The sequence below is a fragment of the Ammospiza caudacuta genome, chromosome 19 (genome assembly GCF_027887145.1).
Source record: "Ammospiza caudacuta isolate bAmmCau1 chromosome 19, bAmmCau1.pri, whole genome shotgun sequence".
Taxonomy (NCBI): Eukaryota; Metazoa; Chordata; class Aves; order Passeriformes; family Passerellidae; genus Ammospiza; species Ammospiza caudacuta.
Window position 1 is genome coordinate 11629884 of NC_080611.1, and position 19015 is coordinate 11648898.

General features: G+C 52.9%; 1 long non-coding RNA gene across 1 annotated transcript in view; it reads right to left on the reverse strand.

The window, feature by feature from the left end:
* Window positions 1–5518: 5518 nt before the first annotated feature.
* Window positions 5519–19015, reverse strand: part of LOC131566244 (uncharacterized) — a 30502-nt gene continuing 17005 nt past the window's right edge. The window contains exon 3 of the long non-coding RNA XR_009275535.1: window positions 5519–6192. This is a non-coding gene — a long non-coding RNA (uncharacterized LOC131566244). The remainder of the gene's footprint in view (window positions 6193–19015) is intronic.

Here is a 19015-nt window from a genome sequence, read left to right on the forward strand (position 1 = left end):
CCAAACCAGCCTGTCCCAAAAACCCCAAAAAACCCCCAAAAACCCTAATCCAGCCAGTCCCAAAAACCCCCAAAAAAACCCAATCCAGCCTGTCCCAAAAACCCCAAACCAGCCTGTCCCCAAACCCCCAAAAAAACCCCAAAAACCCCAATCCAGCCAGTCCCAAAAACCCCAAACCAGCCTGTCCCCAAACCCCAAAAAAAACCCCAAAAACCCCAATCCAGCCAGTCCCAAAAACCCCAAACCAGCCTGTCCCCAAACCCCCAAAAAAACCCCAAAAACCCCAAGCCAGCCTGTCCCAAAAACCCCCAAAAAAACCCCAAACCAGCCTGTCCCCAAAACCCCAAACCAGCCTGTCCCCAAAACCCCAAAAAAACCCCAAAAACCCCAATCCAGCCTGTCCCAAAAACCCCAAAAAAACCCCAAAAACCCCAATCCAGCCAGTCCCAAAAACCCCAAACCAGCCTGTCCCCAAACCCCCAAAAAACCCCAAAAACCCCAATCCAGCCTGTCCCAAAAACCCCCAAAAAACCCAAACCAGCCTGTCCCAAAAAAAAACCAAAAACCCCAATCCAGCCAGTCCCAAAAACCCCAAACCAGCCTGTCCTCAAACCTCCCCAAAAACCCCAAAAACCCCAATCCAGCCTGTCCCAAAAACCCCCAAAAAAACCCAAATCAGCCTGTCCCAAAAACCCCAAATCAGCCTGTCCCAAAACCCCCCCCCAAAACCCCAATCCAGCCTGTCCCCAACTCCCCCCAAAAAACCCCAAAAACCCCAAACCAGCCTGTCCCCAAAACCCAAAAAAACCCCAAAACCCCAAACCAGCCTGTCCCCAAACCCCCCCACAAAAAAACCCCAAAACCCCAAACCAGCCTGTCCCCAAACCCCCCCACAAAAAAACCCAAAAACTCCAAACCAGCCTGTCCCCAAAACCCAAAAAAAAAACCCAAAACCCCAATCCGGCCTGTCCCCAAACCCCCAAAAAAACCCCCAAACCCCAAACCAGCCTGTCCCAAAAGCCCAAATCTCTCCTCTCCTCTCCTCTCCCACCGTGAGTCACCTCCTGCCGTGGATCAGGAATCTCCAAAAATAACCCAGATAAGGATCTCGGGCACAGCCAGGGCCGAGCCCCACCTGCCACTCAGGGCTCGGGTGTGGGACACAGCCACACAGCCCTGGAGCTCCTGCACGGGAGCTGGGGACAACAAAATAATCCCAAATGGAAGAAAAAATAACCCCCAAAACAAAGTAACCCCAAAAAGAAGAACAAAATAATCCCAAATAGAAGAACAAAATAATCTAAAAAACAAAATAATCCAAAGAAAAATAACAAAATAATCCTAAAAAGAAGAATGAAATAATCCCAAATAGAAGAACAAAATAACCTAAAAAACAAAATAATCCAAAGAAAAATAACAAAATAATCCTAAAAAGAAGAATGAAATAATCCAAAGAACAAAATAACCCCAAGAAGAGGAACAAAATAATCCCAAGAAGAAGAACAAAATAATCCCAAAGAACAAAATAATCCCAAGTAGAAGAACAAAATAACCCCAAACAGAAGAACAAAAACTAAGAGGAAGAACAAAATAATCCAAAGAAAAATAACAAAATAATCCTAAAAAGAAGAATGAAATAATCCAAAGAACAAAATAACCCCAAGAAGAGGAACAAAATAATCCCAAGAAGAAGAACAAAATAATCCCAAAGAACAAAATAACCCCAAACAGAAGAACAAAAACTAAGAGGAAGAACAAAATAATCCCAAGAAAAAGAACAAAATAATTAAAAAAAAATTAAAAAATAATCCAAATAATAAAATCAAAATCATCCCAAGAACAAAATAATCCAAAAAACAATATAATCCCTAGAACAAAATAACCCCAAGAACAATAAAATGATGCCAAGAAAATAATCCCATGAAGAACAACAAAATAGTCCCAAGAACAAAATAATCCCAGGAACAAAATTTGCTGCCCCTCTGCCCTGTCCCGACAGGAATTCTGCGATTAAATCAGATTTTCTGCCCCTGCCCTTTCCCGACAGGAATGGGCAAAGGGAAGGGCTACTCTGGTCACTGGGAGGAGGGAAATCAGGGAATATTCCATTCTCCATTTGGAATAATCCTCCCCGTGAGGGTTTTGGGTACCCCTGGGCATCCCTGGGGCTCCTCTGGGCGATCTCTGATCCGAACCCCTGGAATCACCACCCTTGCCCGGAGCTCTGCTTTAATTAGCAGACACTAATTACCATTTAAATCCCCGCTGGGATGGATTTTTAGCCCAAACCCAGGAGATCCATTTGGGTTTCTTTCAGCACCCGAGCCCCAAAGCCACAACCCCATGAGCACCACAGTAACCACGGGAGAACATTCCAGCACTTCCCACACCCACACCATCCCCGGCAGGGCCAGCCAGAGCCTCCCAATTACAGCAATTAACGTTATTAATAAACCAGCCCGGCTTTCCTAACAGGGAAACCTGCAGGGGCTTGTCGGAGGAATGAGAATTTCGGGAATAATTGGAATTACAGGATGACACCGTGGGGTCTCCAGATGTTTTGGAAACACATCCTGGCGTGGGGAGACCACAAATGTCCCTAAAGTTCCTTCAGAGCTTGGAACCAGGAAGGTGAAGCTCCATTCCCATCCAGGAAGGTGATAACTGCACCTTTATAAATTATAAATATATTACATAAATATATGATATATGTTTATATTTTATATTTTATATATTTGTATAAATATATAAAAGATAAATATATTATATAAATAATATATTTATTATAATTGTATTGATTATAATTATATTTATTATGATTATAATATTATTATTAATAATAATAATAATAATAATAATAATAATAATAATAATAATAATAATTTATTATATTTATTATTATAATCCCCCCTTGTAATTCCTCCATGGAATTATCCAGGGGGATTTCTGTGGGATTTATGGGCCCCCCATTCCCAACATTCCCTGCAGGAATGCACTCCAGGAGGAGAGCAAGGAGACAGAAAATTGAATATTTCCTCCTGGGGGGCCAGCAGCAGCTCCTCACCCTCTCCTTCCAGCCTGGGAAGGTTTATCCCATTTTATGGGATTTATTTTTTAAGGTTCCAAGCCCTGCCCTCCGTCCCCTCTTTCCCAACACCTCAGTGCCTGTTTTCCTTTTCCAAGCACCAGAGAAAACGCTGGGGAGCAAGACCAGACGCAGCGAGAGGAAGCAGCAGCTTCCTTCCCCATCCAAAGCAATTATCCCAGCGTTACTCAGGCTCCATCCCCACCCCAAACCCTGGCCTTGGGATCCTCCACCTCCCCTGGAAATGCCCATCCCAAAGGAGTTTTCACCGGAAAATTCCCTGTAAATCCAGGGATCCCCAGAGTTCCCCTGAGCCCAGGCATTTACATCCCATTTTATATGGAACACACTAAAAAGGGGATCACACCTTTTAAAACAGATATTTCCACCTCGCTGCAGCCCAGGCCCTGCCTCTGGCATCCCCCCCCCCTTCCCACCAGGCCTCGGATTTTAATTGAAAAAACGTGATTTAGGTTAATTGGCTGCAGATGAGTTACGGGGGAACATTTGATGCAGATTTGCAGATTTATGGGACTCGACCATCCCAGGTTTCGCATCCCCCTCACAGCCCCACTGCCAGAACAGCTCAGCTGGCCAGAAAAAAAAAAAAAGAAAAAAAGAAAAAAAAAGTAATTAGTGTTTAATTTCTTAACAATTTTTTTTTACCTTCCTTTTAATTGCTCCACATAAAACTGTCCTAGAATTTTACAGCCTGGCCCAGTCCTCATTGCTGGTTTTAATTAGGCTGAGGCAAGGCTGGCACTTCACTTGGAGAGGGGGAGGACGTTCAGAGCAGGCTTGGGGAAGGTTTGGCCATTCCAAGCACCCAGAAAACATCAGCAGGGAGCAGGGTTCCCAGAGCTGGGGTGTCCCTCTGTCTCATCCTGCTCATGGATCCATGGAATTTCTGATGGAAAGGAGCAGAGCTCTCTGCCAGCAGAATTTCCCCTCCTTGAGGGTGACCAAAGCACATTTTAGAGGGAAAATGAGCTTAGCTTGGGGCAGCTTTGGGATAATTCCCATTCCCAGCCCTTCCTCAGAGAGGGGCTCTGGCACCTCCAGAGATCCCAAACCTCTCCCAGCCTGGAGGAGCAGCCAAGGAATTCCCTGCAGGACACCAGAATTCCTGCCCAGCGAGGGTTAATGTTTGCATTTGGGAAAGCAAACCCATAAACCCATGGATTCCCCCTGCAGGACACCAGAATTGCTGCCCAGCGAGGGTTAATGTTTGCATTTGGGAAAGCAAACCCATAAACCCATGGATTCCCCCTGCAGCCAGGCTGGGTTTCCTTCCAGCTGCTCACCCAGGAAGGTCCCACCTTTCCCTGGCTCTCTTTGCTGGGGGATCCAAAGGGGAACATTTCTTAGGAACCCCAAAAATCCCAAATCCCACACCCCTGGGTCTGCCCTGTGCCCATCTATGCATCCATGCAGGATTTTGTGCTGGAATTGTGTTGGGAAAGGATGGCACAAGGGAGCAGAGCCTCAGTGCTCTGTTTAAAAGAAAAGGTGGGGATCGACCTTGGGAACCTTTCCCAACCTAAATAATCCTGGCAGAAACTTCCAGCCACCCTGGCTGCTCCCAAATCATCACTCTGAACTCATGCTCATCAGGCCAGGAACCCCGAAAATCCCAAATCCCACACGCCTGGGTCTGCCCCGTGCCCATCCACGGATCCATGCAGGATTTTGTGTTGGGAAGAGATGGCACAGGGGGAGCAAGACCTTGGTGTTGTTCTGGTTTAAAGGACAAGGTGGGGATCAGCCACAGCCTGGACTCAACCTTGGGAACCTTTCCCAACCTAAATAATCCTGGCAGAAACTTCCAGCCACCCTGGCTGCTCCCAAATCATCATTCTGAATCCATGCTCATCACTCTGTGCTTTTTATATGACAGGACCCCTTTTTTTGGTTAAATAATGCTCAAAATCCTAGAAAAATAATGATCATAAACTGATATTTCCACTACCTAAATATCCCTTTCATGTTCTGTCCCCACAGGGCACCTGCTGGTGCTCCCAGGGTAGGAGGGAACAGGATCCAGGCACGATTAACAACGGGATTTTAGGGGAAATTTGCATTTCAGTGGCTTTTGGGGCAGGAGGGATGGCAGTGGTGGGCAAAGGCTGGAAAGGGAGGAGGGAAAGGACAGGGGAGAACTTTCCTGCACAATGAAGGTGCTCAACTCCTGGGCTGGCTTTGTTAGCTTGAGTTTCTCATTCTCAAGGTTTCCTGGAGAACCCAAAGCATCCCAAAACCCCCTGGAAATGTGGGAAATCAACATCCAGCACTCACAGAGCCAATGGGGTTTATTAAATTAATTAAATGCGGTTTAATTGTCTCTGAGGGTGACACTCCCCATGCTGGGTTTGGCTTCCCCCCATTCCCGCCCTGGGATCCACTGGGGTGCTCCAGCTGTGGCACCAGGACCCTCCTGAGGCCCCCCAGGCCAGGATGAGCCAGCCTGGAGCCCCAGCTCCAGCTCAGCTCCTGCTCCTCCAAAGGCTCCAGTCCCACCATGGATCCACTGCAGCTCCAGCAGCCTCAGGAAACACCCAAACCCCCAAAAACAGCAAAAATAAAAACCAAAAATATCCACTGGAAAGCAGGCAAGGGCTTGGTCCTTGCCAGAGAAAAGCACTGAGCTCCTGCTCGAGCCAGGAGCTCTTCAGCATCCATCCATGGCCAGGATCCACAAGGAAAATTCCCAAATTCCCAAAGAAATTGCCCCTGAGCGCTGTCAGTGCCACGGGGAGGAGCTCAGCTCCTGCAGGGATGTGCAGCCCAGCACCATCTGTCCTGGCCTTGGGAGATGGTCCTGGCTGTCCTTCTGTCCCTCTGCTCCAGATGCAGTGTCCATCCTGTCCTCAGGAGCTGTCCTGGCTGTCCTGGCTGTCCTTCTGTCCCAGCTGCAGTGTCCATGCTGTCCTCAGGAGCTGTCCTGGCTGTCCTGGCTGTCCTTCTGTCCCTCTGCTCCAGCTGCAGTGTCCATGCTGTCCTCAGGAGCTGTTCTGGCTGTCTGTGTGTCCCAGCTGCAGTGTCCATCCTGTCCTCCTGGCTGTCCTGGCTGTCCCTCTGTCCCTCACCCCGAGCCTCCAGCAGGGACTCTGCAAAGCAAAAGCAGCGTTAATGGAAGGGCCAGGCCGGGCTGATCCTCCCCCAGCACCAACTCCAGGGTTCGCAGGGATGTGGGGAGGAGGAGCCCCAAACCCTTCTCCTCCTTTCCCCCAACCTCTCCTGGGCACTCCCAGAGCTGCTGGGGAGCTGAGAGTGCAAATCCTCCTGCCCCAAGCACCACCATGGAGCCCTGCAGGGCCCTGACCCCAAATCCCCAGGGCTGGGGGACACAGCACAGTGGGATCTGGGATGAGCAGGGAGCTCAAACATCAGTGGTGGCATCCCACAGGCACCCAGTGCCCATTAAGAAGGTCCAGAGGACCCTCATGAGCATCACTGGGATTTTCAGGGCGCCAACCCAAATTTTCCAGGCTCTGGGGACCTGAGCACAGCAAGATGTGCGACAGACAGGGATGGTGGTGACACCCCAGAGGCACCCAGAGCCCCCTAAGAAGGTCCACAGGCACCTCATGAGCATCACCAGGTTTGCAAAGCACCGACCCCCATTCCCAGGCTCTGTGCACAGCGGCATGTGGGACAGGCAGGGACACTGGTGACGCCCCAGGAGCACCCAGAGCCGCAGGAGAACATGCAGAGGGTCCAACCCCTGGGCTGGCAGCTCACAGGGACTCAGGGGCTGCAGGGTGGGTACAGGATGGGTGCCCCCAGCCCGGGGGTGCAGGGTTTGTGCCCCCATCCCAGCCCAGGGTGCAGGATGGGTGCAGGTTTGTGCCCCCAGCCCGGGGATGCAGGGTGGGTTTGGGTGCAGGGTGGGTGCAGGTTTGTGCCCCCAGCCCGGGGATGCAGGGTGGGTGTGGGTGCAGGGTGGGTGCAGGTTTGTGCCCCCAGCCCAGCCCAGCCCAGGGAGTGCCGGGCACAGCCCCGTTTGAAGGCGCCGCGGCCGGGAGCGATCAGAGGCCACGGGCCGATAGCGCAGCCCCGGGGCTGCTCTGATCTTGTGATCTCTTATCTCGGGCTCCGGCGGGGGAACAGCCGCACTTCAAAGCGCTTCCTGCCCTGCCCTGCCCAGCCCAGCCCAGCCCCGAGGGGCCGCGGGCAGCTCGGGATGCGGCCGGGGCTCGGGAGAGCCGGCGCTGCGGGGAGAGAGGCGCTGGAGAGACGTCCCCCGTCCGTCCTGGGGACATCTCGGCACTGGACACACCAGGACCAATGTCCCCTGCCCATCCTGGGCACACCACAGCACTGGGCACACTGGCAGCGATGTCCCCTGCCTGTCCTGGGGACATTAGAGCACTGCGGGGAGAGAGGTACAGGAGAGATGTTCCCTGTCCATCCTGGGGACATCACACACTGGACACACTGGGAGCAATGTCCCCTGCCCATCCTGGGCACATCACAGCACTGGGCACACCAGGAGAGATGTCCCCTGCCCGTCCTGGGCACATCACAGCACTGGGCACACCAGCATTGATGTCCCCTGCCCATCCTGGGCACACCGGCACATCCTGACTGTGTGGATCCAGTCCAGTGCCCAGTTTAACCCACAGGACAGAGCCCTTTCCTCCATCCCAAGGAAAACCCACCCAGCTCCCCCTGCCATACCAATCCCCGCTCCTCCCCAGTGCAGCCCCCAAACCAGGCAGATTCCAGGTGCAATTTTCTCCATTTTCCTGCCCCATTCCCCAGGAGGGCCCATCTGCTTCCCTGGGCCCCAGAGCACAGCCGGGCCACACACTGAGGGCCACCAGCAGCTCCTGGCCACCAGCCCCGGGGTTTTGTCCTCTCCAGGATCCCCCACAACATCCCAGGAGAGCAGGGATGGAACAGCAGCATCCCACAGGGATCCACCCCGAGCCAACAGAGCAGGTGCTGGCTCTGCAGCAGATGGGATTTGCCTCCTGCCCATTTTGGGATGGGATTTGGGGTGGGATTCGCCTCCTGCCCTCCCCTGTTCTCCGGAAGCAGGAATAAAACGGGAGTTTTGGCTGTGGAGGGTGGGAGCATCCACAGACAGAACATGAACTGTGTGGGCAGCAAAGGCAAACAGGAAAGGGATCCAAGAGCAGGAACAGGATTCTGGCAGCTCCCAGCTCCCTGCTGCTCCCTCAGACCCCTGGCCCTGCTCAGACATGTCCCAGTTCCGCTTTCACTGCTGCAGTTCCTCCATCCAAAGGGCTGGATTGACAAAAATGCAGCTGCAGAGCCACGGCCCCACTGCAGGAGCTGCTCCCAGCAGAGCTGCCTCAGCACCCTGGGCCTGCATCCACACCCAGGCTGGGCCCAAAAAACTGGAAAAGGGAAAGTCCTGGCATGGCTGTGTCCATCCCTCCCACCCTGTTTCTATCCTTCTTTCCCTGTGTCCATCCCACTCTCCCTACTTCCATTCCTTTCTCCTTGTTTCCATCTCTCTCTCCCTGTTTCTTTCTCTCCATTTCCATCTTTCCTTGTTTCCATCCCTCTCTCCCGATTTCCATTCCTCTCTCCCTATGTCCATCTCTCTTCCCCTTGTTTCCACCCCTCTCACCCTGTGTTCCTCTCTCTCTCCCTATTTCCATCTTTCTCTCCCCATTTCCACCCCTCTCTCCCTCTGTCCATCCCTCCCTCAGTGTCCCACCTGTCCCATCTCACAGGGGACCCTCCCAGCTCCCTCCTCCCCGCTCCCCACGGGCAGAGCCCCCCAGGCTGGGCCACCTCACATCCCCAGCCCACCCAGGATCCCACCTGGGCTGGGAATTTGGGATCCCGGGGAAGAAATCCTCTCCACGCTGCCTTCTCCACCAGCACTGCAGGTTGTGGAATCATGGAATGGTTTGGGGGGAAAAAGGACCTTAAAATTCACCCAGTGCCACCCCCTGCCATGTCCCACTGTCCCAGGCTGCTCCAAGCTCCATTGAACACCTCAGGGATGGATGGAGCAGCTTCTCTGTGGGTTCCCAGGGCTGGAGCAGTGCAGGAGGATCTGAAGCTGCCCAGAAGGACCAGCCAGGCTCGGGGAGCTCCTCACCACAGCCAGAGCTGCCCCAGCCCCATTCCCAGAGCCCGTCCTAAGGGATTATCCCCAAAGCCAGCCCTGCAGAGGAACCCACAGAGAAGCTGTGTTGCTTTTTGATGTAAGGTGAGGCGACTTGGTTCTGAGGAAACGGCACGGTGACTCAAACTCTCCAGGGTCACTCGGGCTAAGAACACACACAGACACCAGTATGGTGGACGGTTCAAGACTTTTATTGTCCCGTCTCGTCGGGTTTTATACTGGGAAAGCTTTTTTCTCCGTCAGGGGGTCTTACCTTACTGTAATTGATTAGTAAGGAGTCGAAAGTTACTAATGTTAGGGGGGACTACATTCTTGGGAGATCTTTTATCGCTAGGCGTTAGGGGGAGAGGAATTCTACTGCTTTCCGTGACATCCCAAGATTTTCCGAGCACCTGCCCCTATCTACTACAAGCTGCTCCATCCATCCATCCATCCATCCATCCATCCATCCATCCATCCATCCATCCATCCATCCATCCATCCCTGTCCCCAGGCCAGGCTCAGGGATCTCCTCACCACAGCAGCCCCAGCCCCATTCCCAGAGCCTGTCCCGAGGGATTATCACCAAGTTACCCCCAAAGCCGCCCTGCAGGGGTGTGCTCACAGCTCGGTTCCCAGGCCAGCCCTGCTGGGAAGGTGTCAATGAGTAACCGTGACCCAGACAGGCCGTGAGTCACACGGAGCCGCCTCTGACTCACCGGAGCCTGCGGGGGATGCTGAGTGCTGGGCTCAGGCTGGATGAGAGCGCCCAAACTCTGCTTCTTTAACCCCAGAATGTCCCAGGGGGGTGGAGAGCTGCCCTCGGATGTCACCACAGAAACCTCAGAGGTGCAGGAGGACCTGCAGGAAGGAGGGGATGGCCCAGGGGAGATCCAGGGATGCCCCGGCTGTGTCAAATTCACATTTTCTGAAAAATCCCTTCACCAGGATTTCCCTCCCGGGAAGCTGAGAAGCCTCAGAGAAAAAGGAAAACAATAATTATCTGATTGCTTCTCCTGTGTTTTCCTGATTTGGAATGTGGTTGGAGATTGTTTATCAAACATGTGAATTGTTTTAACTTAATGACCAATCAGGGCCAAGCTGTGTCGGGACTCTGGAGAGAGTCACGAATTTTTCATTATTATCTTTTTAGCCTTCTGTAAGTATCCTTTCTGTATTCTTTAGTATAGTTTAGTATAGCATTCTTTAATACAATATAGTATCATAAAATAATAAATTATTATTTATAATTTTATATATAATATAAATATTATGTATCACTTTACAGAATATATAAATATATCATATATTATATTTATTATATTTTAATGAAATATATAATATGTAATTTATAATATATAACTTATAATTTATAATATATAATATAGTATCATAAATAATAAATATTATTTATATATTACATAAATATATAATATGTATTATATTATAATATATAAATATATACTATATATTATATTGTAATATAATACAGTATGTAATATAGTATCATAAAATAATAAATTATTAATTATTATTTAGTACGTCCTTCTCAGAACATGGAGTCAGATTCATCATCTCCTCCCTGCCACGGGGGACCCCGAAAACACCACCCAGAAAATACCCCATGGGTGAGTCCTGGCTCATTCCCAGAGGATGCACTCACAGCATGGCAGCTCCCAGCTCCATCCACAGCTCCCTCCTCAAATTCCAGCCCTGACCAAGCCCCCACACCTGAGCACAGGTGGAAGCCTAAAAATGGAACCCTCACCTTCCCCCCAGGCGCAGCCTGAGGGCTCTCTCACCACACACTCCAACCTGTTCTGCCTCCTGCTCTTTCCAGCAATTTCCCCTCCCTCCCCTCAGCAGGGGCCACCCTGGCCCCGCAGAGCCCCAGAGCTGTCACAGGGCCAGGAATGAGGAAAGTCCCATTCCCCTTCATTCCTGAGAAGGGTGACAAGCACAGGTGACATCAGCCTGGGCCAGCCCACGCTGCCCCAGGTCTCAGGAAGGTTCTGGCACCTGCTGACGGTTCTGGGGCATTTATTCCAGTGACAAACCCCTGGCGGGCTGAGGGATGGCCCTGACCTTGCAGGGACATTTCCTGAGCAGGAGCTCTGCTGATTTCCCAGCATTTCTGCTTTTCCTGCTGGAGCCCCTGGGCAGCTCCCCAAGGTTTCTGCCAGCAGCTCCTGGGGATCCCTGGATGCTCCAAAGGAGCTGGAGGGCTCTGCCCCCTCCTCACCAACAGGAGATTTCCATGTCCTACAGGGGAGGTGATGCCTCAGGTTTAACTTTTCTATGTTCCAGGTTCTGTGCTGCTTCAGTGTGTGGGGCTGGGCTCACATCAGGGCATGCTGAGCTCTGTGCACAGAGCAGGGAGACAAAACAATTCCTGCTCCAGCTGGGCACCAAGGACAAATGATCCAAATCTCAGCCCAGGAGCACAAACACCGTGGGCTGGAGAGAGAAAAACAAGCAGGGTGGGACTGGATGGGCTAAAGCTGGGATGGGACAATGAACTGCAAGGTGCAAATGGAGCAGAGCTGATCCCAGGGAGAGACCCCGTGCCCGGCCGTGCATTTTGGGGCCATTTTGGTTCATTTTGGGACCATTTTGGTTCACCTTGGGTGCAGCCCTGGCTGGGCTCTTGTGCTGCCCAAGGTGGATCCATGGAGGAGATGCTTTGAATAAATCCCTGCTTCATTCTGGAACTCTGCCCCAGCTCCTTCCCAAGGCACCCCAGGGATGCTCTGAGGTACCTCCTGCACCCCCAGAGCTGAGCAGGGATTGGATGCCCAGGATAAAAGGGATTACAGAGGGTCCCCTCCTCATTCCCACATCTCCCATGCCAGTGCACAATAACTGCTCCCATGGTGGGCAGAGCTGCAAATTCCCTGTGTTTGTCCCCAGGGAGGGACAAACAAATGGCTTTGGCTGTGGATCCCAGCCCAGGGACCAGCCCTGCTCCCCACGACCTGGGGGTGCCCCAAACCCAAATCTGTGTACCCCAAATACACACCTGGGGCAAGGTGCTCCCTGGAAAGCTTTGGGTCAGGGAGTGACACCAAGCAAGGGTGCAAAAGCCACACTGGAGTCCTGGCCTGTCCCCGCCCCTGTCCTTGGAGCTGGGAGGGAAGGAAGGAGGAAAACCCATCCGGTGATTTCGCAGCTCTGAGCTGATTTCCAGCCCGGGGATTACCCATTTAAGCAGTGTTTTTTCCTGTGCTGACCCTAAGCTGATTAATTCTCTGTGCCCCCCTCTCTCCCTTCCCTGGAAAGCAAAGTGCAGGAATTGTTTTCCTGCTGCCCCCCAGGTGCAGAGCCCAGAGCTGGGCAATCCCAGGCAGGATTGGGGCTCTCCCTGCTCTTCCCATCAAACAGGACCCGGGGCTGTCCCTGCCACCCCTCTGGGTGTGCCAGGCAGGGAGATCCACCCGGCTGTGCCTGGGATGGCTCCCTGTGCTGATTTCCTGGGATTTCTGGGATTTTTGGGATGCCAGGAGCTCAGCCAGGCTCTCCAGCAGCTGCAGCATCCCTCAGACCCCCCCATGCTCCAGCCCTGGGGCTTTTGGCCAGAAGGGGCTCCTGGGGGTTGCAGAGCAGATGTTCCAGCACCACGAACGTCCCCTCTGTCCTCTCCAGCTTCCTGCCTGGACTGGGGGCTCCAGCTGGAAAAAGCAGCTTGGCTTGGGGGCTGTTCTTATCCTGGAATGCAGAATTCCCTGCTCCAGGGAATTTGGTCCTGGCCCACACAAACAGGGATGAGCCAGAGCATCACCTGCAGGGATGAAATAAGATTATTATCCACACCTCAGCAGTGTGGATAATCCAAGGAAAAAACCCTTGGAAAGGGGCACAGGCATGGACACCACAGCAGGGCAGCCACGAGGATTTAGGAACCACGGGGATGATAAGAAGGAGAAGGGTGCTGAGACAGTGCTGACCTGCTTGCATGAGCACAGGTGGGTTTCCACTTGTGGGAAAACAGGCTGGAAACCACGGGAGAAGCTGTGCAGGGATAAGAGAGCAGAGGATGAGCTCTGGGGGATGCTGAGCTGGGGTCTGCTGCTGCCCTGGATAAACAGCCTGGAAACAACAGGAGAAGCTGTGCAGAGATAGAAGAGCTGTGGTTTGGAGGGAGAAGATGTGCAGGGATGAAAGAAGGGAGGTTAGGAGACATGGTGGGGCTGGGGATGGGTCCTGGGGGATTCTGAGCTGGGATCTGCTCCTGCCCTGAAAAAACAGCCTGGAGAAGCTGTGTAGGGATAAGAGAGCAGAGGTTTGGTGAGGTTTGGGAATGGCCCCAGGGATGCTGAGCTGGGATCTGCTGCTGTACTGGGACAACAGCCTGGAGAAACTGCGTAGGGATAAGAGAAGGGCGGTTTGCAGAGATAGTGGGGCTGGGGATGGACTCTTGGGGATGCTGAGCTGGGATCTGCCCCGGGCCCATCCCGCAGCCATTCCAGCTGTGCTCTCCCATCCTGAGGTTCCCAGAGCCCTCGGGGAGGCACAGAACGATCCTGCCCTGGTGTCAGGCCCTTGGCAAGCGCCTGACAGACACACAGACACATCCTGCCGGGATCCCGCCTGGGAATTCCAGGAACATCTGCAGCCTCCCTCGCCCCAGCCGCGTGTGTGTGTACCTGCAGAGCCCTCACACACCCCGCAGATCCCACAGATTCCATCTTCCACCCCCACAGATCCCATCTGCCAGCCCACATCCTACAGATCCCACATCCTACACACCCCACAGATCCCATCTGCCACCCCACAGATCCCACAGATTCCATCTCCCACCCCCACAGATCCCATCTGCCAGCCCACATCCTACAGATCCCACATCCTGCACACCCCACAGATCCCATCTCCCGCCCCACAAACCCCATCTCCCACATCGCACAGGTTCCATCTCACACCCCACATCTTACAGATCCCACACCCCACAAACCCCATCGCCCACAGATCACACAGATCCCGGGCTCCAGGATCCCCCAGATCCAAGGAAAAGAAAGGAAAGGTTAAACAAGCACAGAGAGCAACGGCAGCTCCATCCAACAGCAACAGCCTCTGGAAAAATTCATAATTCTGCAAAATTTCACCAGCAGGGAAGAGCATGGGGAGAGGGGGAAAAGCAGCCTGGAAATTCAGGAATCCCTTCAAGTTCTCTCCCCAAGCCCAAGCAAGGCTGGGAAAAAGGAGCAACACAACACATTGCTGATGACTTTTCCATTAAAGCCCCACTCTAAACCCCCTCTTTGTGTCCCAACCTTTGCTCACAGCTCAGCAGGCCCCGCTTCTTTATTTATTATCCCTCCCCTCCTCTCCCTCCTTTTTAATAATAATAACAATAATAATAAAAAAAGTTATATGACTTTAATTAAATGCCCTTATTGAAGGCTGGGCTGTGTGCAGGGGCTGGGGTTGTGCTGCAGGCACATTTTGCAGGGAGTGTTTGCATCCGCCCGCCCCGGGCCCTTTTTAATGCCTAAATAAATCCCAAGCCGAGGTGCTGACAGCTCCTCATGCACCCAGGCAGCCAAAAAGCAAACACAGGGCAGGGATTTAACCCTTGTAGGCACAGAAACTGCCCCCAGGTAGGCCGGGCTCAGGGGGGAAGGCCCAGCAGGAAAAGTGTCCCCTCAGTGTCCCCCCAGTCTCATCACAGTGTCCTCTCAGGGTCCCCTCAATGTCCCCCAGTGTCCTCTCAGTGTCCTCTCCCAGTGTCGTCCCAATGTCCCCAGAGTGTCCTCTCAGGGTCCTCCCAGTCACCCACCAGTATCCCCTCTATGTCCCCCCAGTGTCCTCTCAATGTCCTCCCAGTGTCCCTCCCCAGTGTCCTCTGAGTGTCCCCTAAATGTCCCCCCAGTGTCCTCTCAATGTCCTCCCACTGTCTCCCCAGTGTCCTCCCAGTGTCCCTCCTCAGTGTCCTCTCAGTGTGCCCTAAGTGTCCCTCCCAGTGTCCCCATAATGTCCTCCCAGTGTCCTCTCAGTGTGCCCTAAGTGTCCCTCCCAGTGTCCCTGCCAGTGTCCCGCTGGAATGCAGGGCTGGGGAGGTGTCAGGGGATGGAAATCCTCCTCTCCCCCCCGAGGGTTGGGGTTCTGGGGTGCCAGGCTGGGCCTGGCTCCACAACACCCCCCACATCCCCAGGATTTGCATCCCTGTTCCAAACCCAGCCTGGGGTTTGCAAATGTCCCTGGGGGAGCAAAGATGGAGCAGATAATGAGCTCCAAACTCAAACAAACCCAGCAGGGAAGGAGAGGAACCAAAGCTATGAAATGCTGCTTTTTCCCTGGGCAAAAATTGGTGTTCCCGCTCTCCAGTGCTGGACAGGAGTTCCACCAGAGCTGCCACGCTTGGAAACAGCAACTCTGAATTCCAAACGTGTCCAATTCCCAACTCCCAGCGCAATTAACAGCCACTAATTAACTCCGTGTGCTCAGGGCCTGCCAGACCAGGCTGGGCTCCCCTCAGAGCTGCCAAGAGCAGCAGATCCCAAAGCCTGGATGGAGAAACTCCTCCTGAGGATCCCGGGGTGCTGCAGCCCCTCCTGGGCCAAAAACCAGGAGAGGCCAACAGCTCCTGGGGCGGGAATTCTGTGGGAAAAGAAAGGAGGGATGGGATGGGAATGGGATGATGGGAATGGGATGAGATTGGGAGGGGATGAAATGGGGATGGGATTGGGATGGTTGGGATGATGGGATGGGATGATTGGATGAGATTGGGATGGGATGAGAGTGGGACGATTGGGATAGGATACGGATGGGATGATGGCATGGGATGATTGGGATAGGGATAGGATAGGGATGGGATGAAGGGCATAAAATAATTGGGATGGGATAGGATTGGGATGATGGGGATAGGATTGGGATGGCTGGGATGATGGGATGGGATGGGATTGGGATGGCTGAGATGATGGGATGGGATGGGATTGGGATGGCTAGGATGATGGGATGGGATTGGGATGGCTGGGATGATGGGATGGGATGCCATGGGATGTCACTGCTTCCCCTCCTGCAGCACACACAGATCCCTGGGAGCCAGGGAGCCTCACCCCTGCTCCGAAGGGAAAACCTGGGATCCTTTGGGATGTCCTGCAGAGCACCAAGAGCTGGATGCACCTTGTGAACCCCATCCTGCCTGGGATATTCTGGGATGCTCTGGCACCTCCCGTCCCAGCCTCAAGTGGAAACCAGCGGGATCCTCCATCCTGCCAGCAACAACACTCTGCACTGCCATTTTAAAGAACTTCTTATGGAATCTGCAGCAGCCCAGTCCTCAGTGGGTCACTGGGGCAGCGTGTGGCAGGGCTGGGCTCCAGCAGGAGCCTCCCCCTTGTCTGGAAGAATTACAGCCCCAGCAATGCTCCCACATCTGACAAGACGCCGCACGCTCGGCTAATCCTGCTGCAGATTAACTCTGCCCTTGGAATTCCTGCCTCTGCAGCAGGCAACCAGCAGAGCTGCTGCTGGGGGCTCCTCCCTGCCCGAGCTCTTGGCAAGGCCACAACTGTCCCCAGGGCTGGCTCAGGGTGGATCTGGGGTCACTTCCCCTCCCGGAGCCCCCAGGATGTCCCTTGTCCCTGCTGTCACCCCAATGGGGAGAGGAAACGAGAAGATTTGGGATGGATTTGCTGCCAACAGATCCTCACCAAAATCTGCTCCTCCTCCTCTGGTTCAGGAGCCCCCAAAGTGCCACATTTCACCCCAAAATGGCTGAGATCCAACAGGGGTTCCAATAGGGGCACAAAAGGGATCAGCTGCTCCAAGGAATCCCAAAAGGCCTTCAGTCACAAAACAGCAACAATTCAACCTAAACCAAGATTTAAGAGAGGAAATCATTCCAAAAACACGAGGACATGATTTTTTATGGAAGCCCCAGCCTGGTCCCATGCAGATCTCAATCCCACACCCCACAGGCACTCCAGTGACTCCAGCAGCTTGTGGGAAAACCAGGAAAGCATTCCCTGAACAGAGCAAACACAACTCCTACTGTACACTGAGGAAACGGCAAAAAAAAGAGGGAAAAAAGGAGAAAAAAAATGTATCGAGTGCCTGGAGCTGTCAGAAAGATTTCTGCAGCTCTGGCAAGACAGACACAACTAATTTAGCACGGCCTGGCTGAGGAATATTAAGGAATATTAAGCTGTCAGTCTGGATGATAGGAATTTAATCACGGGGAGCAGATCAAAGCTCGGCAGCACCATTGGTGTGGGCTGGACACGCAGGATCAGAGTGGGATGGGCAGGAAAAGCCTGTCCTGCAGGGACAGCCCCCTCCGGGATGTCATTGTCACTTTGGGGTGCTGGGTCCCCCAGCGAATGCCATGGAGAGGGAGGATGAGGCTCAGGATCCCAACAGAAATCCCTCCCCAGAGGGTGGCAAGGCTGGCACAGCTGGGACTGGAAGTGTCCCAGGCCAGGTGGGACTGGGCTGATCCCAAATTCCATCCCCCTGTGCAGGAGGAGCTGCTCAGACAATCCCTGGGATCCCCCAGATCCAACAATGGCACCGCAGAGCCAACGATGGGATCCTGCTATAGGGTTTGTAAATGCTGTAGGATTTGGAAATGCTACAGGATTTTAAATGCTACAGGATTTAAATGCTACAGGATTTGTATCTTGGACTAGACTGCTTAGAGAGAATTGGAATATTCAACAGAGAAGATTTATGGTATTGTAACAGGAAACCTCGCTCTCTTACCCTCTTACACTCATATCCTCTCATCCTCTCTTTCTCATCCTCTTTCCCACTCTCTTCACTGCTCTGAGCTGTGCTGGCAGCTCCCTGCACCTGGCCCTTTGCAATAAATCCCAGATTTCACAGCCTGGCTTCAGAGATCTCTCATCTCCATCCATCCTACCCCCATCAATCCCACGCCAGCTCAGAGCCCCCATCCTGCTCCCCAATTAAGCCCTGCCCGGTTACATAACCCTAATTAGCAGGGCTGCACTTGCAGCAGGGCCACGGGCTCTGCTAATCCAGGATTTGTCCCCCAGGAGGTGACGGGAGCTGGCAGTGCCAGCCAGGCTGCTCACGTGGGCCAGCACAGCACAGGGAGCGGGGCAAAAAACCTCCCAAAGGCTGGGGAGGAAGGTGAGGATGAGGGGAGGAAGGTCAGCCCCAGACAGGTTGGACTGCTCAAAAAAAACCTCCCAAAATCTGGGGAGGAAGGTGAGGATTCGGGGAGGAAGGTCAGCCCCAGACAGGTTGGACTGATGCAAAAATCTTCCCAAAATGTGGGGAGGAAGGTGATGATGAGGGGAGGAAGGTCAGGGTTAGGGGAGGAAGGTCAGCCCCAGACAGGTTGGACTGCTGCAAAAAAAAAAAACAAACCCAAAATCTGGAGAGGAAGGTCAAGATTAGGGGAGGAAGATGAGGATTAGGGGAGGAAGGTCAGCCCCAGACAGGTTGGACTGATGCAAAAAAACCTCACAAAAACTGGGGAGGAAGGTGAGGTTTAGGGGAGGAAGATCAGCCCCAAACAGGAAAGATTGCTCCAAAAAAACCTTCCAAAAAATGGGGAGGAAAATCAGGATAAGGGGAGGAAAATCAGGATTAGGGTGGAGCAAAGCTGGATCCTTCCAAGCTGACCCAGCTCCAACTTTTTGGAGTTTTTTGGGATGGGGGAGAAGCTGCAGCCACCCTGCTGGACCCCAAAATGTGCATCCCCAAAATGTGCATCCCCCAAAACGTGCATCCCCCAAAATGTGCATCCCCCAAAATGTGCATCCCCCAAAACGTGCATCCCCCAAAACGTGCACCCCAGGGAAATCTGGAGTCAGGGAAGTTCCTGTGCTGCCAAGCTGAGCAGAAGCAGCTCTGAATTAAGCTAATCTTAATTA